We start from the raw sequence: 19,257 nt of genomic DNA, 5'->3' as shown, positions 1-19,257 counted from the left end.
GGAAGGGGGCTCAGTATTGTATAGCTGCGTCCTTCAAGCCTGAAGGACAGCAGTCAGAGTGGGTCACCATCTATATCTGACAGCCACACAGTTTGAGGGGGGAGGGGATAAAGAGAAAGAGAAGCTGCTTTTGTATCAAAGTCATAAGTGAGATCTTAGGGAGTATATGTGACCATGATTCATTCTTGCTTCCTCTGCCAGCTACATTTATTTCTGGATGCACTTGAAGATGGTGCTTTTAAAGGGAACTGCCCCCAAAATTGTGAGCCAAAGGGGACAGTCCTCTGCATTTTCATTGTCTCAGTAGGACATGATCTTTTATCCCATAGCTCCATGGCTCTGGTGAATTACGTGCTTCATTTTAAAAATTGATATTTGAATAAAAACCTGGTTTCTAATACTATGTATCCCCTCAAGACTGTGTTTGTTTGCTTTGCAAACTTAAAGGTGGCCAAGATACTCTGTGCAAATGCACTAATCCTTCATTCCATTGAGCAATATCCCTGCTAATCTGCCTATTGTGCAGCATTTTATGTAGGATTTTGGAAGAGAATGGAAATGTATTGCCCATGAAGTCCACCACATGGCGAAGGTGCTTCTGTAACGTCTCAGTCTTCTTATCCTAGAAACTTTGTTTTCATCTTAAAATGTTCCTAGCACATACATTTTCAGAGATGTGTATGATAGCATAGAATTGTTTAAAAGAACAGAAACATGGAGGCATCCAAGAGAACTCAATCTAATGGATGTTAGTGTGCTAAACTTCCCTGCTTCTAAAATATCCCTAGCAAATTTGTTGATCTCAGGGTTGCAAGTTTCTCACATTTCATGAATGCCAAATTCATGATACATTTTGTGGCAGAATATATGCAGCCAACCTCTTGTAGTTTTGCAGTTCCAAGACTCATGGGAATGCCATGCAAGAAATGCAAATGATGTGTAAATTAGACATGGCTTTCTGGCTCATTATGAGATCTAGTATTGCTTTCAGATGGACAAGATGCCCATCTCTGGAAAAGGGAAAAGGCCCTGCTTGTTGTCTGTATTGGACTACAGGGAGAAGGGAACCTTCCTAACTTCTGCTGCATAGCTCAACAATGTGCAAAGCCTGTCAAATTGTGTTGTTGGGATAGCAGCTGGGATGGCAGCTTGATGTAAAATTAGTGTTGGGATCACAATAATATCTGCTCCAGAATATTCAGCCTGTTCTCGGGAGAAAAGATCCATCTGGGTGAGCCTGCATCCTAAATTCAGTTTGTTTAATTTCCAGCCATTGAGGGATTAGAATGCTTTGTTTTTATTACTCGATTTAATTGCTGTGTTTGGGAATACGGTTTGGCTGTGATGGGAGATGCAACCTTCCTTTTTACTAGAAAGTCTTCCTCTGAAAGCCATTAACTTTTCACCCTTTGGCTTCCTTTTTATACAGCTTTGAAGTGGTTCACCTTTTGTTCTCCCCCTGACTGATACTTAATGCAAACATCCTCATTAAGACATACACTGCACTACATCACTACCAAAGCCTGATCCCCTAAGCATAGCCAATAAAGAGAGTTGTAAGTGTCCTTCTCATATTTATAGAACTATAATTGTGTCTTGAACATTTTTGGTCTGCCATTTTCCATCAACAGTGGGAGGTTTTAAAAATGCTTTAGATCTGCACTCTGTGTGCCGTTAAAGAGAAATGTCAGTTTTGGGTAGTTGTTAGTTCTTGCGTAGTCCAAATGCACAACCCCTAGGTTTTCCCAGTGATAAGTGCAAGAATAAACTTCTGTTTAATGATGGTGTCAAATTTCCCTAGTGGAAATGCTCTCTCATTAGAGACATTTTGCCTATAGCTGCTGCTTTCCTTCTGTTGGGTGTTTCAGTTGAACATTTGATATGGAAGTTGTTAAGCTAGCCAGCAGGCTTTTAATTAATGCTGCAGTGTGTGTTCTCAGAAGTGTTGGGGAACAGTTGTAGCAGATTACTTTTTTTCTTTCTGTTCATGGGTGAAATTTTGTTTGTTAAATCAGAGTGTCTTGGTTTCCCATATTATTATAGCCTGAAGCGTGATGAGTATCAAAAGTAGATAAAATGGTGAATATGATCCCTTGTTCTAATTTGGAGTACACAACCTTTTAAGTTATGGAAATAGTTTCCTAGCACTGAATCTCACCCATTCCTACAGCAAAATTTTCACAACCCATGAAACCTGTGTTTTGGGGTAATATTTCATAGCTTGTTGGAGGCCAGAATTCTGCCACGAGCAGCTTTTCCTGTTTTAGTGTTTGCATCTTATAGATGCTATTTTGGTGGTTTCCCTGCTTGTTTTGCAGTGGTGTGATCAATTTTTCCCCAGTCAGTGGTGATTATAGGATAATATCACTGTTTACAGCTTTGAAATGTTCTAAGTTGTCTCTTCTTCGTCTTCATTGGCGATCACTCGTAGCCGAGTAAGATTGTCTTCCATGAACACGATCTTAACAGTGAGTCTGTAAGTGACTGTGGAGGCCAATTCTGGATCCACACATCCTTCCACAGTGGGGACATAGGTTTCTGGGCTGGAGTTGATCATGGTGAAGGTTTGCCAAATGTGCCTTCCCCTTAGCACTATTCTTCTTTTCGCCTTGAGTTTGTGCTTCTTCAAAGTCCATGAAACCTTTGGTAAAGGTTGTTCTTCAGTTGGAGCGCTTGCAGGTCAGTGTTTCCAAGTTACCAGAGCTTAAAATACATTTTTTAAGATTTGCCATGAGAGCGTCTTTAAACCTCTTTTGTTTTCCTCCGGTATTTTGCTTTCCATTATTAAGTTGGGAGTAGTTGCTTTGGAAGATGATAATCAGGCATCCGAACAACATGGCCAGTCCAACGAAGTTGATGTTAAAGAATCATTGCTTCAACACTGGTGATCTTTGCGTATTCCAGGTTGTACAAAAAGTAAAGGTAGACCTGTTGGCTCATAAGAATAACTCCAAAATCTGTATTAGCCAAATCTGTATTAGTGCAATGTCTTTTTGATAGGCCTACTGAAGTATCACAAAATAGCATGCAAGCTTTTGAGTGCTGCTGAACTTTTCACCTGGGTAGGAGGTAAGCAAAGCAAAGTTGGGGCAGGGAGAAAAACTGCTGGTGATGATGCCACGAGTCTATATCTGGTATGAATCTTAATGCAGAATGGGGAAGGAAGTAGCAGGCGTTCAGATGAAACTCCTTTATGTGCCACACAGGTATCAGGTTGTCCTCAACTCTGGAATTACAACAACCAACTGTTAATCCCAAGTTTGTCCCTTTACCTTTGGGTAAGACACAGAATTTCCATCATAGGTGAAAAACAGTAATAAAAAGAAACTAGGGAGAAAATAGGGCAGTATACGATGAATGACAACAGGGAGAGATTAATTTTTGGTGGTGTGCCTAAACGTCAATAGAAGCAAATTTGGTAACTTTACCTAACAGCTGGAGGAAATGTTCCCTCAGAGAATCAAGTTTTATCTTCAGGTGATAGAAGACCCTCTTCTTCCACTTCTGCTGTTTAATGGCTAAATTTAGTATATTCCAAGCCGAATGAAAGGTAGCTGTGTTTGTCCATAAAAAACAATACCAGAATTCATCTCAGGGCAATACCTAATAGCAATACCTGCTAGTCAAGCTCTCCTTACCATACGGTGTGACAATTTTTCTCTCCTCTCTCACTTCGCTTTATTTTACTGTCTAGCCTGATGAAGAGCTTAGGAGAACGCAAAACACTTGCACACCAACACACACACACACACACACACACACACACGGTTGGCCAGTTTAAAGGTATTCCCCTAATATGGATTTTTGAAATGCTTGTAACTGTAAGTCATGTTCTTTCTTGCTACTCAGGAATCCTCTCATCTGAAGATCAGTCTGAGACCCTTCAAATGCCTCTACTTTCCATCTCAGCTGTTTGTGTCACCTGCCATCTGTCTGTCACCCATGGCGTTCCACAAAAGCCTCCAGTTTGAAACAAGAGAGAAGGCACTTGAAGGCCGGTGCTACAATTCTTATAAGATTTTGTGAGAATAGTAGCATCTTTCTGTCTCTCTTGAATTTTTTTCATGCCTTCTAAAACTCTTCTTCTGTAAGGGCAGAGAAAGCAACACATGTAGGCATTGTGCAGTGTATGAACACTCACAAGGATGTTCTTCACCTGTTAATAAGTCCATTTGACAGGGGACCAAAAGGGCAATATCCCCAATTTACCTCTCTCCTTTCCTGTTTCCAGTGAATGACAAGATTTAAGGCCCTTGGGATTCAGACAACATGCTTGTCCCCCACACTTCCATTTCCCCTTTCCCCACTCACTCCAGCAACTATCATTGTCCCCTTGAAGCACAAATTTAAAATGGGGTTGTTTGTCTCCCTTGCCGCAGCAGGTCCTGTGCATCCAACTGCATGTAAGAAGGATGCTGCTTTATGTAAGCCATAAAACTAATAATGTAGGGACTATATTGGAGGACGGATTAGTAAGAAAAATTACTGCTTCATTTTCTTTTTTGCAGTTTCTGATATCTCTTACTTCTTTATCTTGAATCCTTTAATCACACATCCTGAATTTGAAATGTGGTGTAGATTAAACAGCTTTACTTATTCACAGTCTCAAATTGACTCTCAATCACAGTTGGGGTTTCTAATGCCATGTGGTTACTAAAAGGGAGCTGACTCGGATCTGTGTCTTCCGATTTCACACATGTTCAGGCCATAGTGTGGAGTGTATGTGTGAGTAAATAAAACAAAGGTCACCTCCTAGTTTGTCCTACCTTGAAAGGAAGGTGGGGAACCTGTCAGCCCCTTTGTAACAGGTTTACTTTACCCAAAGTGGCTCCAGAAACGTAAGTTTCTCCCAGTCCATGAGCTGCTATAGGAATGGAAGTCAGTGAAGCATTGTTTATTCTGTGTCTACCACACGGGTCCAACATGACATTAGAAGAGCTCAGGCACTTGTAGCCATTATATATAAATAAGCTACTTTTTCTGGTCATTGACATGAAGGGAGAAGAATATTGAATTTGTCATGGTGCTGCTAAATGTGCAGGAAAACAGACACCGAGGCCTCAAACTGAAGCTTTGAATCAAACACTTTGGAAGCCCCAAGAGATTTTGTTCTTTAGCAGAACTATTTCAGGGTAGCAGATGGTTTGAAATCTGGCTCCAAGTCCCAAACTCTCTGCAATGGATGCAGAACAATGGATTTACCTGCAGGGGAAACTTCTGATGCTACTGTTTTCTCTTATTGCTGAAGTAGGAGCTATGTGGCATGGAAGGATCCAATGCTAACAATGCTCTTATTGGCAAGTCTATTACACCCTCCTGCCTGTATTTGACTGTAGTTGAATCAGGAGCTTGCATTTGCTAAAGGGAGAGTTCAACATAGATTTCAGGGATGAGGCCCACTTCTGACTTTCAGTGCAGCTGCATCCCAAATAATAATAATAATAATAATAATAATAATAATAATAATAATAATATATAATGAACTACCTATATGAAGGTTAGAGAACTGAATGTCCCACAGTGAAACAACTTTTTCCTGACATTTGTAACTCTGATATGTTCTATCATTTATACTGCCAAATTACCTGTGCTATAGCTATGCTTTGTCTTGCAAAATTACACCTATGGCCTGCTCAAACTCCAAAATGCTTAATTACATTTCTTTTCAAGGAGGAGCATGGTGTCACCAGTATACTGATGACATGCAGCTCTATCTGTGCATTCCATCTGAATCAGGAGAGACTGTGGAGGTGTTGGACTGGTGCCTGGAAGCAGTAATGGGCTGGATTGGGGCCAAGAAAGCGAAACTGAACCCTGAAAAGATGGAGGTGCTCATGGGTAGTCAGCTCTCATATCAGGGAATTGGGTAGATAATGTTTTGGGAGTGGCTGCACTCCCCCTGAAGGAAAAAGTTCATAGCCTGGGAGGACTCACTGATGTCATATCTGTCCAAGTGGCCTCTGTGGCTAGAAGTAATTATGCCCAGCTCAGGCTGGTCCACTAGCTATAGCCATTCCTGGACTGGGAAAGTCCGGCTTCAGGGGTCCTGTCTGGAATCTGCAGCTAATACAGGTTGGTGAATGGTTTAGTCCAGGGGTAGGCAACCTAAGGCCCGGGGGCCAGATGCAGCCCAGTCACCTTCTTAATCCGGCCCATGGGACGGTCTGGGAATCAGCGTGTTTTTACATGAGTAGAATGTGTCTTTTTATTTAAAATGCATCTCTGGGCTATATTAGGGGCCTGTCTGGTGTTTTTACATGAGTAGAATGTGTGCTTTTATTTAAAATGCATCTCTGGGTTATTTGTGGGGCATAGGAATTTGTTCATCCCCCCCCAAAAAAAAATATAGCCTGGCCCCCAGCAAGGTCTGAGGGACAGTGAACTGGCCCCTTGCTGAAAAAGGTTGCTGACCCCTGGTTTAGCCCAATGGGACCACAGGTCATCAGTCCTGAAAGCACTGTGTGTGGCTCCTAGTGAGCTACCATGCCCAACTCAAGCTGTTAATCTTTGCCCTAAATGGCTTGGCACCCAAATATCCAAAAGAGCACCTCCACCAGTATCAACCACCTCAGATCTTACAGTCTACAGGGGAGATCCTGTTGGGGGCGCCATCTATGGAGGCTGCCGCGTTGACACTGACTCATAACAGAACCTTCTTAGAATCACAGAATCATAGAGTTGGAAGAGACCACAAGGGCTATCGAGTCCAACCCCCTGCCAAGTAGGAAACACCATCAGAGCACTCCTGACATATGGTTGTCAAGCCTCTGCTTAAAGATCTCCAAAGAAGGAGACTCCACCACACTCCTTGGCAGCAAATTCCACTGTCGAACAGCTCTTACTGTCAGGAAGTTCTTCCTAATGTTTAGGTGGAATCTTCTTTCTTGTAGTTTGGATCCATTGCTCCGTGTCCGCTTCTCTGGAGCAGCAGAAAACAACCTTTCTCCCTCCTCTATGTGACATCCTTTTATATATTTGAACATGGCTATCATATCACCCCTTAACCTCCTCTTCTCCAGGCTAAACTCTCCCATTTGTGGAACATTTTTCCTGGTGAGGTGTGTCTGTCTCCCTCAGTGTTATTGTTTAGGTGGAAATTTTAAGCATTCCTGTTCACCAAGGCACATGGTGATTGAAAGACATTGTTTCTGGCAACTTTGAAATTAGTAGTTGTGAGGATGTTTGTTTTTTCTTTAATTATTTTTGTAGTTTGTTGTTTGGTATCCTGGTATTCTTTGGGTGGTGGTGATGATACTGTCAGCAGCTCTGCGTGGCCTGGGTGAGAGACTTTTCTAAGTCTTCTTGCCCGAGTTCCTTTAACTAGACCTGCCAGGGACCTTGAAACAGTCTATATACAAAGCATGTTCTCTGCCATATCTTACCAAGCAGCTAAACAAAAGTAACACTGCGGCCTATTTTAAGACAGGATGATAAAATGGCTTTAGAAAATGAGGATAATCTTCGGAAGTGAGATGCTAAGCAGCAATTGTCAACTTCCAACTATCAGAGCAGCCAGGACATCCCAGCATGAAGTTCAGGCGACTTTTTGGCTGCCTGTGTCCTGAAGAGGATGCAGAACAAGCCTGGCAGCCTTCAGGCTGAGCACTTGTAAACAACAGATGTTCACAACTAGAATATTGGGTGGTGATTGTGGTGGGGTTTTTTAAAGGACTTGAGGTGTGGGGGAAATGAGCCTAAAGATCACCACTGCTTGAAAATCTTAAAAGTATATAATTAGAATAAAGAGCGCATTATGACTTTAAGTGGTTTGAAAGAAATAAGCCTTGTATATGAAAACAGTGCTAAACCTTGAAAATTCTATTATCACTCGGGCATTTTCCTAAGTGATCTAAGAACACCTTGTACTATGGAGTGTGTGGATTGTTAAATTTCAGCATGCCATTAATGATGAAAAGGATTTATTGAATATTTTAATACAAAAAGGATGCATATATTTAATATAAAAAGAATACATGCCATTAATGATAACATTGATTAATCACAGCAAGAAAAAAAAGGATATTGATGTTTTTATTAAGATTTTGTTGTAGTTTTATTGTTGCATGTTACATTTTGTTTGATACCCTCTATCTTGTGTCTGGGTATGTTCAGTGGCGGGGTGGATTATAAACAATCACAATAAAAAGGTAAATAATGTCTATTTACCTTTTATTGTGATTCTTTATAACTAGTTTTAATTAGAAAAATCTTTTTGATATTTCCTAAGTACTTTCATCTTGTAACAGATGTTAAGATCTGGGAATTAAATCTAAAAGCTGTTGTATTTTAGTACTTAAATCTCATTGCAAGCTACTGAGGGCTAAACTTCTAAATATCAGTCATTAGATTTGAAAACTTAATATCAACCTCTTAAGTGCCATCTTTTATCTTGTGTGCGTTTGTATTTTAAATATGGTAAACGGGCATGTTAAACTATTCAGAACTTTTCCTTTCCTCCCCATGATCCTAGGAGTGTATTTGGCATATGCGGTTTTGAGAGACCTGCTTTACCCCCTAGCCTTTGTTTAAATTAGTCAACATGGACTCAGTGGGCCTGTTTTGTAAATCAAAACACTAGGAATGCCGGTTGATTTTGCCTTATTGAATTGGTCCTGCAAATGTTCAGATACATCCCGTTTCAACATAAATTTTGAAAGCCTTCAGAGGATGAGGAAAGTTCTGATTGGAAAGTTCACCAGGGTGCTTAATCCTATACCTGGGAATAATCCTCACTGAATTAAATGGGACTTTCTTCTAAGTGTACTAAGTGTACTATACAAGTATAGAATTGTACTGTAAATGGTTGAAAATCTACTTCTTAACATCAAACCTGTAAATTGGGTCTAAACTAGTTTAACAGGCAGCTTATCAGGTAGTGCAACTCCTGTCCTACTTGCTGCCTGAGGTATAATGTGTTAACCTCTGACCCTCTTGCCACAGGCAGAGAATCCCCATTATTGCTGAATACATAACTTAAGAGTCAATGTCAAAGGCTTGCATTACATCTGGGATTATTAAAAATTTTCATAGCTCCATCTATTTGCAGCTTTTATGCAGTTGTTCAGTGGAAAGCGAACAGGAACCTTTTTGTTTCAACCCTGACCTGAGGTTTTTTTAATAATGAAAGCTAGTTGTATGCCACTGACTGTGAAATGATTCAGTTAGTAACAAGTCATCGAAATACTTTGTGTCACAACAACATGCTTATATCTTGACGGTTGTAGGCACTTTTACCTACCATGGTGAACTTACCACTTTTAACAGCAGCTGAGATCTGGGCTAGGTAATGTGTCTCAACATAAGCGTAGGAACTGTCACAAAAAACCAGAAATGGTTGTGCCAAAATTATTGCCTCTCATTTTGACATACTTAGAATCATAGAACCGGAGAGTCGGAAAGGGACCACAGGGGTCATCTAGTCCAGCCCCCTGCAATGCAGGAATCTTTTGTGCAGTGTGGGACTCAAACCCATGACCCTGACATTAAGAGTCCCGTGCTCTCCAACTGAGCTGAAAGCAGAAGCCCGAACTTCTCTCTCTTCCCCTCGGCTTTGCTTCCTGGTTTAGCACCATTGTTTGGGAAGCAGGCATTAGCAGCGAGCACCATATTTTTAAATAAGGGAAGAAATGGGTCTTCTTACCAAACTTCATGAGTCTATGCTGATTTTTTAATATATATTTTTTGGAGAGGGGAAGTATTTGTATTTGAGCACAAGCAACCTGGTATAGTTGAACCAGCTCCAGTCTTTGGGGAAATATCATCCTTTAATCCTTTTCACACTGAGGCATTGGAGCAATAATATCCAACCAGAAGTAATGAATTGGAGTCGATGTTTGATCTACATGAAGGGATCCCTTTTGAGCACTGCACGTTTGAAGCCTTCTCCTTGGGTGGTCATAAATCTAAATCAGAGCATTCACCAGTTTCACAGCAAAAGTCAGCCTGCATGGTACAGTAGCCGCATTTAGTGGTGCTTAAATTCCTTTGTAGTTTTAGTTAGAAATGCTATTAGCTTCCCTTCCATGAAATTCCCTCAGAGGCAATCACCCTCCAGTTATAAGTGACAGTTCTTGTGTATGCATGGCTATCATTGAGTGAGTTTTTAATTTTTATGAAAGCAAAACCCTTCTTTTTAACCTCCACCTCTGCTCTTCTCTTTCCCAGAATATCCTGTCTGTCTTGTCTGTCTTGTCTGTCTTTTTCAGATTGCGATCTCTTTACTGTAGGGTTAGTCCTTATCTCTGCAAATGCTTCTCAATGCTGAGCTGCCTGTGTTAAATAAAAATTATGTAAATAGTCTGTTTATTTTGTAAAATCTCTTTGAGATGAAGGGTGCAAAAACAAGAAAGGCGGCCTTATTGTTCCTGGATTAAATAGGGGTCGAGGGGAGCCCTCATGGTTATAATGCAATATCTAAAGTGGGTTCCCAAGACATGTGTCCCAACTGCGTGAGGCTGAGATTTGGGCGTGGACTGACTGAGGTGACAGTCCCAGACAGAAATTAGAATGGTGCTTTGCTTAATCATATTCCCCCCTCCTGCCCTATGGCCTTTCATGTGTAACCTCATGCGGTATGTCAACATGCAAACTGGCGCCACCAGACACCAGTGGTTCTACTTGCCATATTTCTGTGGGCCCTTGGTATTTCTGCTATGCACCACTTTGGAATAGCTTTGTGAATTGTGGCGCAGTAGTTTGGACAGCTGAGAATTGTCTCTCTTAACTCTTTAATGTCCATATATTTTCCTTTGGTTTAAAGGAGATTTTCATGCTGTGCTCTTTTTGCATTCTCTCTCTCTCTCTTTTTGGCGGGGTGGGTGGGGAGAACCATGCCATCTAAGCCATATCAGTTGGCATGGGGCTTAGGTAGGCAACTCTAAAAAACTGGAGAATGCTGCTTTCAGTCCTCCTGTTCTGGTGGCGGGCACTTTCTAGGTGTTGCCTGTGGTGTGCCTTGGTTTGGCTCATAACATATTAACTCTTGACAGTTTTGGGAATTCAGTTGCAGGACATGAGAAGCGAGCAAGTCTTCATAGTTCACATATGGAAGTGGACCCTTAGTATGGCAGTCCAGCTGGACTGGGTGTAAGGAGGAGCTCCAGCTTTGTGGCAACTGCTGAGAAGAAACAAAAGGAGAACTAGTTGTTTTTACCGCCGCCCCCCCCCCCAAAAGTGGGGAAGCATTTTGATGAAAAGAGACGTTTGACCTCCATAAAAAAGGTTGTCTTGGAGCAATTCTCTTTCTAAACATGTTTGCTTGGCACAACCATTGTTAGCTTTTTGGTACTAGGTTATGTCAGTTAGGTATATTGTTGTTGTTGTTGTTGTTAGACCAAGTCTTTAAGACCTTTACTGTAACTGCCCTTGTTTGCTTTTTACTTGCTTTTAATATTATGTTAATGCTTTTTAAATAATTAAAACAAAACATCCCCAAACTAGAGTGGTAAGCTGCCCTGAGGACTTCATATTGTACAAAGGTGGGGTAGATCTTTAAACAAACTGTGGTGCGTCAGTAGTTTCTTCTAGTAAGCTCTCTTTCCCTCCCTCTCCTTTTTAATAAAAATGTGTTACTGTGCCAGCTTTCCATGATGACAAGTTGCTGCTCAGGAGGCTGGCCGTGAATAAACTCCTCTACCTGTTTTTCCAACGTCACACTGTTCTTTGGCTCAGAGGCATGAAGGCCAGGTTTGAGGAAATGTTTTGCTAGCTTTATTTGTGGGCAAAATATCACAAATAGAGGAAGAAGATCATGCTTGCGGGAATATATGACAATGCCTACTGAAATAGATGCCTTGTTCCACCTTCCTAACCTACACTAGATATGCCAGGGTGGCTGGGGAACCATAAGCCCTCTTCAGGAGTTCATGAACTCAAGAGGGGGGAAGTGTATGCATGCCACTCCCAGTGTGTACACCTGCTGCACCCTTTCACATATTTAGTCTGAGCATCTGAAGGAGTCTGGATGGACACGCTTTGAAGCTACCTCAGTGCCTGGAATCCTGATAATGCAGGGTTTCTGATCACAGGGAGGCTTCTCTCAGCGTGTTCAACCAAACACACGTAGAAGCCTCCTTCAGACCCTTGGACTAAACACATGAACTTTGGGTGTGTAGGGCATGGGGCAAGTGCATGTGAGGACATTGGGGGCGAAGCCAGCCCCCTGCATACGTTTTGCCCTTGTGTGTTCAGGATGAATGCCTGCAGAAGCTAAAGATAGCCTGCTTGGTCCTTCAGGAGGAAGGGATCCAAAGCACACAATAGGGAAATACCTTTATAAGGGCCCTTGAAAAATGTCACAAAGTAGTAAATAAGCTTTGGAGCTTTCCAGAAAGCTTCACTCAAGCCAGGTGTTAAAACAGGGGGTGGAGAAGTAAGGAGAAGGGGAAAGCTGGCATGACATCAGCAGATGGAAACAATCTTAAAATGGATTCCAGCAGTTGTGGTGCAGACATAATTAGATTAGTCTCTGCTGGGTGCTAAAATGGCTTTTCAGACTGCGTTGAGGGCTGTTAGGACTAAGAAACAAAAGCAGTTCCTCCGTGACATTCTGGAAATAAAGTCGTAGCTCGGAAGTCGAACGGAATCCTTTCCGGAAGTCCGTTCGACTTCCAAAACGTGTGGAAGCCAAGGCGCAGCTTCTTATTGGCTGCAGGAAGCTCCTGCAGCCAATTGGAAGTTGCGGAAGCTGCGTTGGCCGTTCAGGTTCCAAAGAAAGTTTGCAAACCAGAACACTCACTTCTGGTTTGCAGTGTTTGGGAGCCAAAGCGTTCAACTTGCAAGGCATTCAGGATCCAAGGTACAACTGTACAACATTTAACAGAGTCTTGGTTTTGTCTCTAGCCTGAAGTGGAGTTCACGGGCCACTTGCTGTTTTGGAAACATTCATGAATGGACCAGAGTGGGAATGAGGTAGTAAAGTTAGCTGTATTGGCCCATAAGAAAAAATATCTGAAATCCACAATTAGGTAATCGCTTAATTAGGATCAACCAAAAGGTCACAAACTTGTGCCAAGCTTTTGAAATTTGGACTGGAGTTCCCATCAGTCCCAGATAGCACATGCTGCCCTAGAAGGTGGACTTAGGACTTCACATTTTATTGTCCTTGACCCAAGGAAGCTGCATGATTTCCCTTACCTGCAAATGCTGACATTCTGAATCTTCGACATGCCATTTATGTATGTGCAAAGTTATTCTGGTTTTATTAACAGGTCGCATTCTCAGAACATCTGGTATCAAGGTCAGTGTTAGCATTGTTTGTTCTAACCCGTTCTTTGATTAGATCATCAAATACAATGTAAATCCCTTAAGGCATATGAGGTAAGATGTTCCAAACGAGCTCAGCTCAAGAGTCCCCCACTACTCTGGCCAAAAATGAGACAGTGAGTGCTGTGTGGGTTCTTGAAGAGCTTAAAAAATAAAAAAAATGCTGCCTTGTTTCGTTTCCCAAATAGGAGTGGTTTTTATAACTCTACTCCCATGCTGTGCCTCTTGTTTTGTTGAAATTTGAATGAAACTTCTGCCATCCTCATTCTTGCTTTGTGTGGGTTGGGGATTATATTCCTTTCTTCCAGCTCTAGTATGTGACGTTTTAAAGCTATTAAAATGTGTAGCTTGTTTTGCAAATAAGAAAAAAACACTCTTCTGAGAGCACAATGGGAATACAGAGCTGCTCTTTCGATGTTTTAGAAGGAAAGGTTTCTGATCTGTAAATATGATCTAAAACTCCTTTCTATGGGATATTAACGGATTTCCCAAATAATGTTTAAAGAGCGCAAAACATATTCTGTCTCTGACAGGTGCTCCTGAGAATTTCAGAAGCATAATCAGAGCACAGCTTCCAACCGCCTCTTGTGGCCAGAGATACATCAATTTTTGAGGATTCTGCCTGCATTTCAGGCTACCATGTGTAGTATCAATTGTGCTATTTACATTTGCACCCTGCCCCTTCTTCAATAAACCCAGGACACGATACTTGCTTGTCAGTTACTTTATATATTTATATTATATATATATATATATATATATATATATATATATATATATATTACACACACCATATTTTTCTGTGTATAAGACTAGGTTTCCCCACCTAAAAAATTATGTCAAAAATTTGGGGGTGTCTTATACATGAATAGTGCCAAGGCCATTTTCTTAAATCTGAACCCCCCAAAATATGGGGCGTCTTATACATGGGAGCGTCTTATAGACAGAAAAATACGGTACTTTATTTCTATATCATATTAAATGCTTCCAACTTGGGGGGGGGGGAGAAGGGAGGAGTGCTATTGTTTTGTTTTGCTCTTGTTTTTGTTATGTATTTTGTGTATTTATCTTGTATCTTTATGCTTTGAACTGCCCCAAGATCTACAGATGAAGGGTGGGGCAGCATACATAATTAATAAATGGACCCTTGTGCCGAGTTTGCCAATGATTACTTTTAAGCAGGCACCTAAATGCCAACACTGCAGGTGCCTGACTGAGGGTCCTTGGAAGCATATTCCAAGGGGCAGGCACAACCACACTAAAGGCCCTGCTGGTCTTGGTAGGGTAGGCATAAGATGAGCTTCAGGAGCACATAGTGCTACTAAGAGTCTCTCTTCCTGACACTAAAAAGAAACAAGTGGATTTTGGTACCCAATGGCTGTTCCACTCAATTTGCACCAAGGAAAGTATTATTTGAAAGCCCACAGCGTATAGGCAACCTCCCAAGTGTTCCCAGTTTTCCTTAATTCTTGATTGTATAGCCCCAAGCTGCTTAATCCCCGCCTGTGATGTTACAGCAGCTAAAATAGATCCTGACCATGGTTGTATTGGAGCAGATCAACCACTTGCTGTAAGATGACCCCCTGCGAGCTCTTTTGCACTAGCACAGTGTCATATGAAAATGCATAGCCAGGTGGCTAAAGAAATGCGAAGCCTGTAAACTTTATGGAGTAGCATAAGTACAGTCCATTAGACTGGCAGACCTCTTGCTATTTTTATATAAGAGGAAAGAGCCTGTGTGTCCCAGCCAGCTTATTGTCAAGTTTGAGGAGTGCTGCCTTTTGATCCTTTTGTTGGCTTTTGTCTGTTGTAGCAGCATACATACACAAGTCCAGGGAATGTGAACATTTTCCCCTCTTGTACGTGCTGGCTTTCCTTGGCAAGCAAAGCTAAGTAGTAGTTTTGCTTCACCCTGGCTGTCTCACTTCCCTTACACATTGAACCTTGAAACAATCCAGATTGCAAACTTCAGTCATTTCCTGTGATATTTTTCACAGGGCAAGAAACTCTGCCAGATCAGCTGCTTTGAAAGTGCCATTCTTGTGTTTTGTTCTTTAAATGAAACTATAATCTGTTTCTTACTACAGATCCAATCTTTCTCTCCCCCCCCCCCCCGGCTTCACCCTCCCTGTCTATGGAAAGAACAATGGAAGTCAACAGTAATCTGTATTCTTAACATTTCTAGGAAAGTTAACAGCGTTTTTCTGGCAGGAAACTTCTGTTATCTTCTGACAATGGAATAAGGGATTTGTTTTTTGGGACTGCATCCTACTCCATCAGGAAGATGGTGCTGCATTTGCATCACAGTGGAAAATATATCCTAGAAGCTGAAACATGAAGTAAAATACACAGAAGAATAATTATGAATCTTGGCTTAAAAACTGGTTATTCTGTGCATGTACTGTAGTAGAGGAACTGCTATCTTTTTGTGTATGCATGTGTGAACATTTTATACTGGTTCAGAGGTGCAAACTATTTGTTTTTCCTTATACATGTTTACCTTAGACCCCTTCTGAAAAGATCAGGAGGATATGCCCCTCTATTTTATCATTATAGTAACCTTATGAGTTGGATTACAGCCTTTCTCAACCTGTGGGTCCCCAGATGTTGTTGAACTACAACTCCCATCACCCCTAGCTAGCAAGGCCAGAGCTCAGGGATGCTGGGAGTTTTAGTCCAACAACATCTGGGGACCCACAGGTTGAGAACTGCTGGATTAGAACGAGAGAGAGAAAGTAATGCGTCCATAAACACCCAATATGCTTCACACCCATGCAGGGATTTAAACCCAGGTGTCATTGGTCCTAGTCCACTAGTATACCAGCTGTGAGAAACCTGTGGTCCTCCACATGTCGTTGGACTCTAATAACCATCAACTCCAAGTAGCAAGGCCAGGATTGGAATTGTAGAGGAGAGGAGTTATGATCTACCCCTGCCCTTTATCATATCAGTTCTAGTTGATAGTGTAAACAGTGTGGTCTTGAGAATTAGTCCGCCTTTGCTGCTATATTTCTGGTGCCATCAGCACATACTGGACCTGCCTGTAACCTGTCCTGGAAGCAGAACATGGGGGGGGGCTCTCTGCATCTCCCACATCCCCCGCTGATGCCCCCACTACAGCTTCCCATGCAGCACAAATGGTTCCTGACGAACCATGTGGAAATGCTGAGTTGGGACATTTGAGAAATATCTGGTGGAATATTTGATCCCTAATCAAGAACACTGTGCTCAATGGTCTTTTGTAATAGTTGAATTGGCAGCTACCCGCCCTTTATCTGCTTTTAGTCAGGAGTGGGAAGACTCGCTGGGTGTTCTTTCTATATTGAGTTGTGGAAGGCTCTTTTCTTCTCTTGAGCCAGAGGCTTCTACATGTGGCGTGTCCCATCCGTATGCAAAGAAGGCAACCCCGCAAATGAGTTTCATACTTTCTGTATTACCAGAAAGCATGGCTGTGCGCCAGTGGAAGTGTGTGTTGCCAGCTATCCTCATGATCTTTAGGATGAATCAGCCTGTTTGATAATTGTGTCCTCTGATTTGGATGCCCAACTGTTCTCTTCCCACCCCCTTTCCCGTTTTTAAAAGGAAGATTTTGTGTGGCTTGCTTTCGTGGGGAGAAACACCCTCCTCTGTTTAATTCCAGATGAGCTTTAAAGTGAATTCTACAGCTGTTGGAAACATTCCTGCCATAGCCTGGCTTAAGACAATATTTTTATTATTGTCCCTTCCAAGTATTACACAATACAGTGGAAAAAAGAGTGCATGTAAACAAATGATAAAAGGAAACTAAGTAATCTAGGCAAGTTAGAAAATCAGAAATACAATCTCCTGGGAAGTTGTCTGATGACAGCTCCTTTTACAGAGCTCAAGGTGGTTTACATACTTCACCTCCGCTCAATTTTCGCCTCACAACAACCCTGTGAGGTAGGCTAGGCTGAGAGGCAGTGGCTGGCCTAGGCTCACACAGCGAACTTTGTGGCTGAGTGGGGATTTGAACTCTTGTCTCCCATTTCTAGTCCAGCACTCTAACCACAACACCACACTGGCACAGTTCATTGAGACTTGTAGGTGACCTTCCCACCTGCTATCTGAGTTACTGCTCTTGCTTTAGCAAGGCAGTATACATATTGTGTTTGTAATACCTGGCCTCCTCCATAGTTTTTGTTGCTGACAGGTTGCAGTATCTTTTCAAAGTAGTATGTGTAGAAAAAGGGTTCTTCAGCTGGCAGGCAGCCTTAAACGCCCCTCTCTGCACAAATGTGCATATTTAGTGCATGCGTAGAATAACAAAGATGGCCGCCACAGCAGATGAAGACCACAACTTCCAGAGAAGGAACCTGCCTTTAAACAGGCTTCAGCATATCTGCTCGCAACACAGCCCTCCAAAAAGTGGGATGAGTAGCTGACTTTCTTCTTAACTTCAAAGCTAGGCAGATAAAATTGTCTGTTGCAGATCCCTGACAAACCTCTAGCTCAAGAGCTGAGAGGACAGCCAAGGACTGTTTGGCAGCTGCATGGCCAAGGCCCTCAGAGAGGCTTAGTCATGAAGAGCCAAACCAGCAGGCCACAGTTCCACCCAAGCCTTTCCCATTGACAAAAGCTAGAAGGATTTGACAGGTGGGGAAGGGGCCTAGTGATTGCACTTTATTTCTTTATTTGGCTTGGTGCGCAAGGCCAGTGAAAAATTGTAGATCTGTCATTATTCATGTCTTGGGGTAATAATTATTTTTATCTATCTATCTATCTATCTATCTATCCATACATACATACCCCGCCCATCTGGCTGGGTTTCCCCAGCCATTCTAGGGCGCTTCTAAAATACAAGAATTCATCACATATTAAAAGCTTCCCTAAACAGGGCTGCCTTTAAATGTCTTATAAAATTCAGATAGTTGTTTAGGAATGTTGGTTAGGAATGGACTGCAGGATTTGCCCAGATCCTGAATTGAACTTTAAGATTACCCCAAACCAGAGTTACCAATAGTCAGATGGTGCTGCAAAACTAGAATGGGAAATGTGGGAGGAGGAACCAAGAGCATTTTCTTGTTGGTGAGTCAGAGAGGAAAGGGAAGTATGAAATCATGTGACCCAATCCTTAAACCAGGGGTCAGCAACCTTTTTCAGCCATGGGCCGGTCCACCATCCATCAGACCATGTGGTGGGCTGGACTATATTTTGAAAAAAAATATGAACGCAAATAACCCGGAGATGCATTTTAAATAAAAGCACACATTCTACTCATGTAAAAACATGCTGATTGTCCGCAGGCCGCATTTAGAAGGTGATTGGGCCAGATCCGGCCCCTGGGCCTTAGTTTGCCTACCCCTGCCTTAAACCCATAGTTCACAGTTACATCTGTGGTGGCCCCACTGCTTATGAGTTGGTTTTCAAGAAAGAGAAGAAGAAATGTAAAAACTGAAGCGCATCCAAAATGAGGTCTCAGGATGCTGAAAAAAATAAGGATTTTATTCTTCAACAGCCTACATGGATTTTTCCCCCTCACAACTGCCCACACCCTTTTGAGATATGTTCTTTTGTTTTTCGCTTTCTAGAAGGGAAAATAAATTCAGAGTATAAAGCAGAGCTAAAGGTGGCTTATTGTTTAAGCAGAGGTTGGATGGCCATCTGTCATGTATGATCTAGTTGAGATTCCTGCATTGCAGGAAGTTGGACTAAATGACCCCTGGGATCCCTTCGAATGCTACAGTTCTATGATTCCAACTTAATTATTTACAAAATCGTGGCTAATTCTAGGTTTCTGATTTACTAAGGAAATAATAAGATAAGTTTGAATATAAAAATTCTAACAATAAGAAAGCATATTAATAGGTTTATCAAAATCTCTTTCTATTGCACATTATCCTAAGTATGTTCTGGTTCTCTGGATAGTAAAGCAAACTCATTTGTGTACAAAACATTCTCCCCTTGCACAGACATTTAAACCCCAAACAGACTTAAAACTGAGATGATCATACCATTCAGATAACCCTTTGGAAA

At 41.8% G+C, this 19,257-nt stretch overlaps 1 protein-coding gene across 7 annotated transcripts in view; it reads left to right on the top strand.

The window, feature by feature from the left end:
- SRGAP2 (SLIT-ROBO Rho GTPase activating protein 2) overlaps window positions 1-19,257 on the top strand; it is a 191,042-nt gene that overhangs the window by 58,941 nt on the left and 112,844 nt on the right. The gene's annotated exons all lie outside the window — the stretch shown is intronic.

This window comes from Podarcis tiliguerta (assembly GCF_965153285.1).
Source record: "Podarcis tiliguerta genome assembly, chromosome: 6".
Classification (NCBI taxonomy): Eukaryota; Metazoa; Chordata; class Lepidosauria; order Squamata; family Lacertidae; genus Podarcis; species Podarcis tiliguerta.
Note: the sequence above shows the minus strand (reverse complement) of the source record. Positions and strands in the feature narration are given on the sequence as shown.